Source organism: Papaver somniferum, chromosome 3, assembly GCF_003573695.1.
Source record: "Papaver somniferum cultivar HN1 chromosome 3, ASM357369v1, whole genome shotgun sequence".
Taxonomy (NCBI): domain Eukaryota; kingdom Viridiplantae; phylum Streptophyta; class Magnoliopsida; order Ranunculales; family Papaveraceae; genus Papaver; species Papaver somniferum.
In genome coordinates this window covers 129,676,067-129,689,571 of record NC_039360.1, presented here as the reverse complement: position 1 = coordinate 129,689,571, position 13,505 = coordinate 129,676,067, and positions in this window count along the sequence as shown.

Genomic DNA, 13,505 nt, shown 5'->3' with positions numbered 1-13,505 from the left:
AATCTCCATTTGGTTGTTGCCATTGGATCTGAATGCATTAAATTTTGAGACTGATTGGAGATTATATCCCTCAGATCTGAGTACCTATGAGCACTGAGAAATCTCAGCGAGAATCTAAGGAAGCAAAAATCTTTTCAAGCATTTAATACCCCATCTTTCGAAAATATCTGACACCTTTTTCAATTATTTTCAACAATTAAAGTTGCTTTTCTAAGGGTGTCATAAGAAATTTAATACCTGTCTTTCCAGGCGTCATTTCAGTCATTTGTCTAAAAAGACTGGTTAGCCGTCTTCTGTGTCAGAGCATTAATTGCTACTTTTTAACAAAGGTACCCAAGTAGCAAATTCTGTCGTTTTTCAGTGACCACGGGCATGCAGAAACCAAGTGATGTACCAACAAGCTCACAACCAGCAGTTGCGAGAGGAAGATCTCAAAAGCCATCTCAAGTGAATCAAAGAACAGAGGCAGAGGACGGGAAAAGTGAAATAGCAAGAAGAATGGTTGCTAACAAGCCACCCAGTCCTGCTGAAGGAATGAGGCAAACATCGGGAGATCAACCACTTTACGGCATGCCGTTACCGGAGCATCCTAATGTGCGGCCAACGCAGGGTTACCCAGAACCTTAGTTCCTACGGGGCGGGGGTTGGGAAACCTAACTCCAATCCAGCTAGATCCCGACGCTCCGGTCATAGAAGAAGGAGTGGATGACTCTGAGGATCCGGCCGACAACACTCCTTAGGGTGGTGGAATCCACAATGAAGATCAAATGGCAGCACAAGTAGAAGCTTTGATGCAATGCACGTGATGTCCCAGGAGAACCAGAACCTAAAAGGTATGCTGGATTTACAGATCGAAGGTTCCCAAACTCACCCTCTGTTAAAGAGGCGTGAGAACGGAGCTATCTCAGGAAGACGAAGGGTGGATCTTAACCACCAAAGGCTAACCCACCAGGGGGAGCCAGGAGAACGCAGCATGATCCAAACAAAATGGATCCAACTTATAAGCCCTCTTAGTCTTATTATGATGATACATTTTCTAGATATGCTCACAATGTGAACATGGTCATGGAGCAAATGGAAAAAATGCGGAACGAGATACAAGGATTGAAAACCGTTCACGCAGGAGCAAGGCTAGAAGAGGTGCTCCAGGAAGCGACAACATCTCCGTCGTCTTTTTGCATTTTGAGGGAGCCTATCCCTGCGAAATACCTAGTACCTACATTTCAGGCATACAATGGTATCTCTGAACCAGCAGCCCACCTACGATACTACACTCGTGTCCTTGCCCATTAGGAAAGAGATTAGGTAGTACTTTGTAGGTACTTTCCTGCAAGCTTGACAAGATCAGCATTGGCATGGTATAACAATTTACCAGCAAACTCAATAGACTCTTTTGAACAATTGTCTACGGTGTTCTCGGAGACATACATGTATAACAAGTCAACAAAGGCAGGGTTAGATAGGCTATTTTCTTTAGCTATATGACCCCGCAAAACATTGATGCAATACACAGACAGGTGGCAGAAGACATGGCAAGAAATCGGGAAAGTCAATCCAGAAATTACCGTTAATTTTTATAAGTACGGACTTGATAGACATCAAGATCAGATCACACAAGACTCCGAAGGAGAGCTTAGGGTTGTCCAAGATCGCTACATCAGACTTGAAGAAATTCAGAAGGACAACCCCAGGGCACAAGAAAAGACAACAACAGCTCCGCAGTGAACCAACTCTCTAGAACCAATTCCGGAGATACCTAAGAGGAAAAATGAAGCGGGGGCAGAACTAGCTCTCGAGACAAAAGATCAAAATACAGAGATGACAAAGGCAAAGGAAAAAGAAGAGAATAATTTGTAGATAAGATCTACACAAATTTAAACACCACATTCTCCCACATTCTAAGCAAGAAAGGAGAGAAGCTGGGCTTTCCGTACCCTAACACTAGGGAAAAATAACCGAATAAAACAAAGGAGGATAAGGAGTACTGTGAGTACCACCAGTACTATGGGCATACAACTGATACATGCTATCACCTAAGGAACATAATTCAGTGATTCATAGACGAAGGAAAATCCATGGAATACGTGCAGATACAACCAGCTGATACTGAGGTAGACCCCAAGAAAAGGGTAGAACTACCTCAGGACAACAAATACATCAACATGATCACCTTCTCCGGCGGAGGCCAGGAGGAGCTACTCGAAGACATCCTCGAGTTAGCTCGAAACAGAAGAAAGCTACAAGCCCACGAGGTGTTCAAGCTAAGTGGACCACCTACTAGCACTTGAGAAGAATGGATGGATACGCCATTAACATTCTCAACAATAAACGTCAACCAGGAGGTCGAGATGCACAACGATCCACTTGTGATCACTCTTCCAATACATGGATAGAACGTTACGAAGGTCCTCATTGATGGGGGCAGCTTATTAAATGTATTGTTCTACGAACCTTACCTACGTATGGGTTTGAAAGTTGAGCAAATGGATTCATCCACTTGCACAATATACGGTTTCAGCGGAGCAGTCTCTAGAACAAAAGAAGAAATTATCTTACAGGTACACGCAGGACCCTTAGTAACCAATACAAGGTTCTGTATTGTGGAAGCACCTTCTACCTACAACGTAATCATGTGAAGACTATGGGTCCATCGATTACGAGGAACATCTTCGACATATCACTAGTACATTCGATTCCTTACATCTATGGGTGAAATGAAAATCAAAGGTAATCAACAGGATGCAAGGCTATGCAATCTAGCAGAGGTCGGACACAACGAAGAAAGAGTCGTTGCACAGCAACACAAAAGGAAAAGACGAAAAGCCAACACCAAGGAAGCAAAGGACAAGTCCTTTCTAGTACATGAAGTCACCTCAGTTCCAGAAGCAAGCACCTCCGCCACTCCGAGAGAGAACGTCTCTGCCAAATGACAATTACAGAAATGCACTCCTCTATGACCTCAAAAGCAAACCTTCTCATCGGTGGAACCAACAAAGAAAATCAACATCGGAACGGAGGCAGAGCCAAAAATGATCAACATATGAACTTTACTAGAAGAGGATATGCAACTACAAAGGTTACTAAGGGACTACATAAATGTCTTTGCGTGGTCAATGGAAGACATGCCAGGGATTGTCCCGAATCTGGTCCCCACCACCTTCGCATCAAGCCAGAAATGACACCATTCAAGCAACGTATCCGCAAGGTGGCGGATATCTACCAGGAAGCAGTTAAAAAGGAGTTGAAAAAAATTCTAGCAGCAAGATTCATACGATAAGTCAAGTATCCCACGTGGATTCCCAACATGGTGATTGTGCCTAAGAAGAACGGAGGCGTACGCATTTGCATCGAATTTAGAAATCTCAACAAAGCGTGCCCTAAGGACAGCTACCCGCTGCCAAATATTGACCAACTGGTCAATGCAACCGAAAGTCACCAGAGGCTATCCTTCATGGATGGATACTCCGGTTACAACCAAATCGCCCTTACAGAAGAAGACCAGGAGTATATGGTAGGCATTTAAAGATGTGAAAATAAGACAATAAATGGATGCCTACAGTGATACCTGCAAGTGCACAGGGTCAGTTGTAGCTTGTGTGCAAGAACAGGGTCATTCCACAGGGACTTGGGAGTGTGCAATGAAGTTACACTATGCTGATAATTGATGCAAAACTAAATGCAAGGTCACAAGGCTGCAGTGACAGTGAAACAGAGATGGTAAAACATCTAACCAAGGCTATGATCCAAGGGCAGGGAAGGCAGTGCACTAATTTCAGTGCACAACAAGATGTGAAGTGCAAAAGCTAAATAAAACAGCAAGGAAAACTCAACTGAGCAATAAGAATAACAGAATTAGAGTTGCAAGTGACTGTAAAAACAAATTGTGGGCTAAGCTACGGCTTTGAATCCACCCTTGTGACCGAGCCAAATAATGTAGTTCTAGGTTGAATCCCTAATGGAACTAAGTGACAGTTAAGGCCAACTTAAGATCCTAAGCATACAAAAAGGGAATAGCAAGATAATCAGCTTGCTCAACTGATGTGCTCCTAGTATTGACTGTCTTTTGACAGTACAATCAATCACAAGCACTAGTGAGCACTGATTTCTCCCATTGCTCAATCAATTCAGTGAACTAAGGCTTCTAACCTAACATTCCACTACCTAACAGTCCACTAAAGCTTCATCTGAGCCTCAGCTAGTGAGACTTAGCTCATGACTAACATGCTAACACAAACATACATCATACAAGATAATTGAAACATGAATTCAAATATTGAACATAAACAGAGCATTGAACTACAACCCTTGAGACACTGGCTATTCCAGTGCTCTTGGGTGACACACTGGATAGTCCAGGCATGGTTACAACACACACCATATCATCCTATTTATACCCAATTTACACAATTCTAGTTCATACACACAATTCCCAAAAATCCCCAAATTTAACAGTGAATTAGGGCTATGAAATTTACCTACTTTGATGGGTCAAATCTTACCCACAATGTCGACCCAATCTTCCTCTGACTTCACTGCTTCATTCCCACGCCTCAATTTCTTCTTTAGCTTCACCTAATTCATCAATCTCTAACCTAGGGTTTCAGGGATAGGGAAGGTGCGAGATTGATGAAGTAGGAGGCTAGAAAGATGGGGAAAATGATGTGCGCACCATTCTTCGCGGCTTCCTTGCGTAATTTCTTCCGGCTTTTCACTACTTTTCTGCTCTTTTCCGCTCCGCAAGTCATCCAAACTTTATTTGGTACCTAAAAATGCAAAATTAATTAAGAAAAATATTTATTCTTGAAAACAATGAAAATACAGAATATGGGATAAAATGTAGAATTAATGCACAACATATGAGTTAAATGCCAACAAAAAGGGATAAATATATACAATATTTGGCACTCATCAGTATAATGCGTTCTTTACCCCACGATGCTTGTATTGCTATACAAGGATTTCTTTTGGACTAAAGAACGCGGGGGAAACATACCAGCGATTGGTAGACAAAATCTTTAAGCCATGGATAGGCAAGATACTGGAGGTATACGTGGACGATATGCTTGTCAAAAGCAAAGAGGGGAAAAACCACCTGTCATACTTAAAGGAAATATTTGAAGTCATGAGAAACTTTCACATGAAAGTAAACCCGGAGAAACGCACATTCGGAGTAACCTCAAGAAAATTCCTTGGATACTTCGTGACTAAGCGAGGAGGAATAAGAGTGGACCCCGAAAGGGTCAGACAAATAATGAAAATGTCATCTCCACAAACGCTAAAAGGAGTACAAAATCTAAATAAAATCCTAGCGTCCATGGGAAGATTCATAGCAAGGTCGTCGGATAAATGCAAAACATTTTTCGATACGCTAAGGAAAGGAAGCAGGTTCATGTGGACCACGGAGTGAGAACAAGCTTTCCAAAAGATCAAGGAATACTTGGCTTCAGTACCCATCCTACAGAATCCGGAACCAGGTGAAATACTCACCTTATATTTAGTAGCAACAAGCTACGCTGTGAGCGCAGTATTGGTACGAGACCTAGGGCAAGGAGAAAAGCCCATATACTACATCATCAAGACACTCAGTTCAGCGGAGCATAACTACACCAAGGTGGAGCAACTTATATATGCCTTAGTAGTGGCAACACGAAAACCAAGGATATATTTTTACGCACATACCATCCGAGTCTTCACAAAGGCTCAGATTGGTCAAATCCTTGATAGCACGGAGAAAATTGGGAGCGTGGAAAAATGGAATGCCATGATCAAACAGTTTCACATAATCTTTGAAACTAGGAAGGCTGAGAAATCACGAACATTAACAAATTTTCTGGAAGACCTACCTCTCAACGACGAAGCGGAGATAAACGACATCCCAGGAATGGAGGAAGACAAGCAAGAGCCAGAATATTTCCTGGAACCTCAGAATTCACGAAGATGGGAGATATTCGTAGATGGATCCTCCAATGGAGAAGGCGTAGGCATTGGGATTACAATAACAACCCCTACCGGAGACCGACTCATCTACACATTCAGGTTAGAATTCGAACAATACACCAATAACATCACAGAGTATGAGGCGATCATACATGGTCTATGCTTGGCACGGGATCTAGGCTTATCAGATGTTCGGTTGACTAGTGACTCACAGTTGGTCATTAGACAAATCGAGCTCAAATACCAAACTCTGGATCCAGTGTTATCTTCGTACCTAAAGCTAGCTCAGGAGCATGCGTCAAAAATTATCAACATAACATTCAGGCATGTATGTCGAAAAGATAACAGACACGCAGATATCTTAGCATTCATATCATCAATGCTAAGGGATAGAAACACCACAGACGTACAAATTGGAAGAATATATGAACCTTCTATATAAGGACCTATCTCAGGTGCTAAGGAGGCTTTGGCTGTTCAAACTAGAGCCATGAGAGAAGCAGATAGAGAAAAAGAAGATGAATAAATAAGAGAATCAGATAACGAAGTCGAAGAATCTGACAAAGACCAATCCATGTCGGATAAAGGCAACAAAGACGAAGCGGAAGATGATTGGAGGATTCCAATTCACCAGTATCTCGACAAAGGTACCTTACCAGCCAATGTTAAGGAAGCTTGGAAACTCGAATCAAAAGCATCAATGTATAGACTTCGTGATGGAATACTGTATAGGAGGTCATTTCTCGGACCTCTAATGCGGTGCCTCTCACGAACCGAAGGGAGGAAAATACTCCATGATATACACAACGGAGATGCTGGCAATCATAGCGGGAGAAGGTCCTTGGCGGTCAAAGCTAAAATGCAAGGATACTACTGGCTAAGCATGGAAGAAGACTCAAAGAACATGGATAAGCAATGTGAGAGATGCCAACCCTTTTCCAGAAAGATCAAAGCACCAGAAACAGAGCTTAACTCAGTCATCAGTACTTGGTCATTTGTCAAATGGGGGTTTATATTGTTGGACCCTTGATAGAGGGAACCTCAAAAAGAAAGTACCTCATTGTGGCTACAGATTACTTCACCAAGTGGGTGGAAGCAAAAACTTTGGTAAGAATTAGAGACACGGATATCTTTAAATTCTTGTTTGAGTAAATCATACGCAGTTTCGGAATACCAGCCGTCATAGTCTCTGACAATAGCAAGCAGCTGCAAGAAAAAAACATCGACATGTTGTTTGATACTTTCAACATTCATAAGAACAAGTCCACTCCAATATATCCTAAGAGCAATGTACAAGCAGAGGCGAACAACAAAATCATAGCAATGAACTTGAAGAAAAAGCTAGGAGCATATAAGAAGAGATGGTGCGAACAAATGCACAACTCCTATGGGCCTATCGAACTACCATAAAGTAAGATACGATAGAAACTCCATTCTTACAGACCTACGAAGCTGAAGCAGTCATCCCAATAGAGATAATACTTCTAACAACAAAAACAGAGGCATGTGAGAAGAATCCAACAACAGACTTGATGTTGGAAAAGATAGATGATCTTGAAGAAAGACGAGAAGTAGCTTTGCAAAAGATGGTGAATTACCAACGGATGCTAGCACAAGAATACAACAAACGGGTTATTCCTAGAAACTTTGTGGTCGAGGAATACGTGTTACGTCAGATACCACCATATCAAAGAAAGAAGGAGTGGGGCAAGCTAGCCCCGACATGGGACAGGCCCTACATCATACATGACATCGCCGGAAAATGGTCTTACTACCTAAGGACACCAAAAGGTGAAGTATTACAACACCCTTGGAATGCAATGTACCTAAAAAAGTACTACCCATAAGAGAATGGTGATTACTCAGGACAAGAAAGGAATGGACCATGACCCACCATGTTCTATCCCTGATCAAAGGTATTATGAACTTACTAATTAATGAAAGAAAATTTTTGCTAAAAAGTTAGTTTCGATTAATATAATTGGGTTAAAATAAACACCCTCCGTCAGGATTGACGATTAGATAAGGCAAAACATAACTGCGCATATGTCAATACTCGGATCCTCGGGGAAATAGCTCCCTTCATGAGGCATTAAGAAAAAGTAAGATACCTTGTCGAAGTAAAGCAGTCTTCGCGCTGAACGCGTACGGTTACAGGAAAAACTATTACCCACGTAGGAACCTTCGCCACCACGGTACCTTCTGGCCAAAGAATACTTAGGTAAGACGATGAATTTTCCACCAAAGGTTAAACATACCTTACCACCTTGTGATAACTTGATTGTGCAATCAATTAGACACAATACGTCTACAAACAAAAATGTACATGCAGTAATATAGGTAAAATAAGAGTGTTACCAAAATACGACAGACATGTCTTAAAAGATGTAGATAAAGAAGGTTCAAACCATCACAAATCATTGTTTCAAAGAAAGGAGACAACACAAGGGAACCTCAGCCGAGGGAAAGTACAACAAAGAGTCTGGTTAAACAAAGATGGATACGACAGAATCAAGGGTAAGGAAGACGAGGAAACGCAACTCCCTCATCTTGGAGCTCAGCTTCCGCAAAGGCATTGTTGATGTAGTCAACGCTCGAGTTGAACCTTTATCTAGGAGGACTGAGCCTACATATACGAAGCTGACTTCCGACGAAGTTCCATCATCTAAGCGCTAAGTTGATCGTTAGCCTGCTGGAGAGACTCATCCTTGAACTTAGCGGAAACATCAAACTGATGAGATATCTCCAATGAAGATATTTGGCATGCAAGACGGTTAATGCACCCACAAGCTGCTCCTGGAGACCTGCGAATACGAAAGGTGCAAGTAATGAGAAAAGGCATCAAAAGGGAACAAAGAATGCTGCTAGAATATAAGAACCCTAAGCTACCTCCGACATGGCTAAGGGATTTTTCTAAACTATGCTGAGCCTCAGCAAGGTCAACCTCAACGGCTTCGAGATCCTCCACAAGGGTATCTCGTTCAGTCCGGAGATCCTTAATGTTAGATCATTGCTCGGTTGAACCCATCAAGCGTTGGTATGTCAAGTTTGGTTGTCATGTTTTAGTGAATCAAAACTCATGTTAAGAGTCGCTTGATTATGTACTACAGTCAACTTCGTATAGATTAGCTTGAAAGTATTAGGATATGAGACATTATAAGTATTGCGAAGACTTGAAGATGTGAAGAAGCAAGGAGCTACAACGACAACAATCATCCTTCCACTTAAAGATAATGATATTTGACTTGAACTGTTTCATTCCCTAACGTACCTTTCAAGTCGTGCATATTGAAAACATAACTGCGAAGCATATTTGAACTCTAGATAAACGTAGTATTAAGGAATACAATACAAGGTTTATTGCTTAACCATTAAACTTAGTAGATAAGACATCGCCATAATCATTTGAATGCTATTGTGATTATGTATGGGTATGAGGTGAGGATTTTATCCTAGGGAACAATGTTTACATGTGTTCTGAGGAAGTAAGTTCATAAATTTTTTGTGAACCGAAAAGGAAATTTCCAGGTGTTATTGGTTTTTTTATTAATTGCATATCATATGAACAACCAATATGTGTGATAGAGTATAACCGCTCACAAATTGTTGTGTTCTTGGTAGAATTATTCATAAAGGCCTGACTTATGTATTGGTATAACTTTTATTAGTAAAAACGATCTTAAGTAATCACCTGTGAAATGATCGAGTTTGTGTATCTGACCAATTTTGGGAGAGGGGAACCGATCCTAGTAAGGGGTGCACTACATCACAAGGGGAACCGATCCTAGTAAGGGTGCACTACATCACAAGGGGAACCGATCCTTGTATAGGGTGTAACAAGGTTTATAGCAGAAAGGGGAGCCAATCCTATGGACATGTGCAACACATATAAGTTAGATACCATATATATGTGGGGAACCGATCCTAGTACCTAGTCAACCGAATTTTGGAAAGCTAGTGTTACTATGCACAGTAGTCACATAGAGGTAGAACCGAAACTTGTTTTGGTAGAACCGTTAAACCCATGATTGTGATTGAATGTTGGTTTGATAAATCACATAGTTCTTGAAAGTCAAATGAACTAATTCTAAACTTGTTTGGAAGTGTGTCAAATCGGTTACAAGGTTGTAAGTGTGAAAGAGAACTTACAAAATAAAGATGTCGACAAACTTTGAACACGTGTTGTGAATGTTTATTTCTTTAATTGTTCAAAGATATTCCTTAACGACTAATGGAAGAGAATCCCATGATCAAAACATAAGTAAGTTAAGAATCTTTTAATTAAGGTTATTAATTTTATTTTGGAGGGAAATTCCAGAATTAATAATGTGCATTTACTAGTTAGATTTTCCGAGAGATTTCGATCGTTATTTTTGGACAGAGCATTTCCAAGAATTATGAAAACCGAATCTGTGATTTAATGAGTATCTTGAGAATATTTTTGGTTTTGGAAATTCCTTGGTGTCCAAACTTCCTTGTTTATAAATACTTGAAGTTTGCCTTTCTAGCAAACTAATCCTTCGTAACAACAGACTTCCTCTTTTGTTGTTGTTACTGGTGTAGCCGCCTATTCGGAGAGGAGAGTAACCTAATTAGGAGAAATCTCTTACGGACGCTCAGTTTAAAGTATTCTTTGGGATTGAGAAGCTCTAGCATGTACCGTAGGTGGGAAACTACATAATTGCGGTTTATCTTTTGTTTTCGATTGATTTGATTGACTAACGGTGGTTGAAATATGATTGCCCCTAGTTTGTTTATTCTTGAGAATCTTCTCTTATGATATAAGATTCACTCAAACTAGTTCAGAATTTTCGACAGGGATATTTAGGCTGTTGTTAGTTCTAAAGATGATCTTTTGATAATCCATTGTTAACAGATTCCGCTTTGTGCATGATTGATCATAAGAGATTCAAGTGATTGTGTGCAAGTTTTTACTGAAGATTTAAGAAGATTTGAAGACAAAGAAGATATTGAAGATCTGACTTGGGTTTTATAATCTTTGGTGTGCACAATACTTGTTTCGGTAAAAGAGGATCCAATTAATAATCAGCTTATCCTTGTGGTAGATTGGATTGATTAATTGAGTAGATCGCCATCAACACGATTCTTCGGATTAAAGGTGTTGTTGGCTTAATCTTAAACGATTACTTCGGTAATTAAATATAAGATAGATCTAAGGACCTGACGAAGGAGTTTATGTTAAGATAAGCGGAAGAGCCTTTGTCCGACTCATATCACTTGGTTGAATAAAGTTGATACTAAACAGATTTGTTGTTCCTTTACTGTTTAGAATACGATCCAAAGGAATTGTTCCAAGTACGTGACTTATTCATAAGTCGGAGGCATGGGAATACTGACGGAACTAAGTGAACTATAGGGTTAGTTACTTGGTCTCAACTATACGAAGTTAGGTATAATTTTGTGTAGCGGATTAATTCTGAGAGTATTCAATTCTGGACAAGGTCCCGGGGTTTTTCTACATTTGCGGTTTCCTCGTTAACAAAATCTTGCTGTGTCATTTACTTTTATTTTTCGCATTATAATTGTCTTATTATAAAAAGTAAATTACACAAACATTAATTCCTATTCACTTGATAAGTAATATTATGTTTGGTTAAGTCCGAACCTTTGTATCAAGTAAACATACTTCGTTGTTGTATTGTCTCAATCTCGTGTGCATAGACGATCACAAGAAATGTGAACCGATTAGTTGTATTGTCTCGACTCAGTCCATAGACAATCACTTTCGGAGAAAAGACTTATAGGTAGAAAAAGTTTTAGCTTGAGGTATATTTGGGTACCCTCACCTTTTAAATTGGTATCAGAGCAGGCAAACACGAAAAGATCTAACAATCTGTGTTTGGTGCGATCCAACCTATAAGAATTGAATCTAATGTCTGATTCGGTTAACGTTATGTAGGAGTATGAATACTCAAATGTTGAAGATGTTACCACTTCGTTGACTCATGATCCAGGAGTTATGAAAACATTTATGTCTATCTTTGATGAAGGAGAAGATGCTGATAAAAAGAGTTGGTATAACTCCTAAAGCCTATAAAGTCTCTGTCTTCTAAAGTGCTCATTTTAAAGACATAGTCAAATCTTCTTAACAGGAGATCAGAGAAAAAGACATTCAACTGAACTGTCTAACCAAAGAGAAAATGGATCTTGTTGTCAAACTAAAAGCTCTTGGTAAATCTCATACAAATAAAGAGACACGTCATATGATTCTGACTAATGATATTGTTGTGATTTCTTCTGATGAGGAAACTAAAAGTCCTTGCTCGACTTTTATAGATTGTGACAAAACCGGGTTAATCACAATTGAAACAGATCAAAATGATGGTTGTGAGACCCCAAATCGTTTTTTTTCCGGGTTTTACTAAACCCATTAATTCAATTGTTCGCAAAGAGTTCCTAAGATTCAAACATCAAGAGTTGTTAACACTTTTAGATGGCCTCAATAACAAATGTGTATGTGCCTAAATAATAGTGTCCGCCTTAGTTCAAAGTCTTGGGTGTTGTTAACATTGATCCATGCAGTTGTACATGTGTCATATTTTGATCACATAAAGAAAACAAAAAACAAAAAAACAAAAACTGAGAAACCAAGGAGGAGACTCATATTTCTTCTTCTTTTTTTTCTTCTTTCTTCTAACTCGAAAAAAGGGATATTTTGCATGAATGAATCTGGTGGAAATAAGAATGAAGTTTCATTTTGATGTTCTCCTCTTTCTCTCTAACTGTTTGGGTTGTTCCTTTTTGCTAAAACCAAGAACAAGAACAAAGGTTTAAGAGAGTGATGAAGGCTTGGGTTAAAAATCAGCAGGAGAGGATGTAGAGTTGGGTTGCATTAAACGTAAGGTGACTTTTGAACAGTGATTTTGTTATATCCTTGATAAATGATTGTTTGGAACTGAATTGGTGCTTCAAATCATGAATGGATATTATATTCTCTTGATTTTTGTTTGAGTACTTGTATTTTAATGATATTCTTCACTGTTTGGGAGAAATTGAGTACTGATTTTGATGTTTTACTTGATTTAGAGCATTGGGTAATTGGTAAGGAACATCAATTTCATGTATAGATGTTTTGATTTGAGTATTTTGAAATTAGGGTTCTTTATGAAATTTTGGGATTTCAATCCAAATCATGTTCTCTACGAAAATATGAATTGAGTATTGTTGTTTTCTTACTTGATTCATATCTACCAAGCTCCTGGCAAGGAATTACATGATTAGTTATGATTCAACATTATGAACCCTAAAATCCTTGTTTTAGTTTTATTATTATCTTTAAATTCATCCGTTGGAATATGATGAAATTCTATTATGTTGTGACTAACTAAGTCATAATGATATGATAAAAATTTCATGACGATCAGGTCTTGTTAACTACTTGAAATGTTGCATGATTTATGACTGCGTTCATCAGATGTTAAATCATGAACCGCCGACTAATCTTAATGATTCTCATTATCTGTATATAGGATGAAGCTGAAATTTTATTATGGTATTTAGTACTCTGTAGGTAACCTACTGCAAAATTTTCATTAATTTCTGAACAT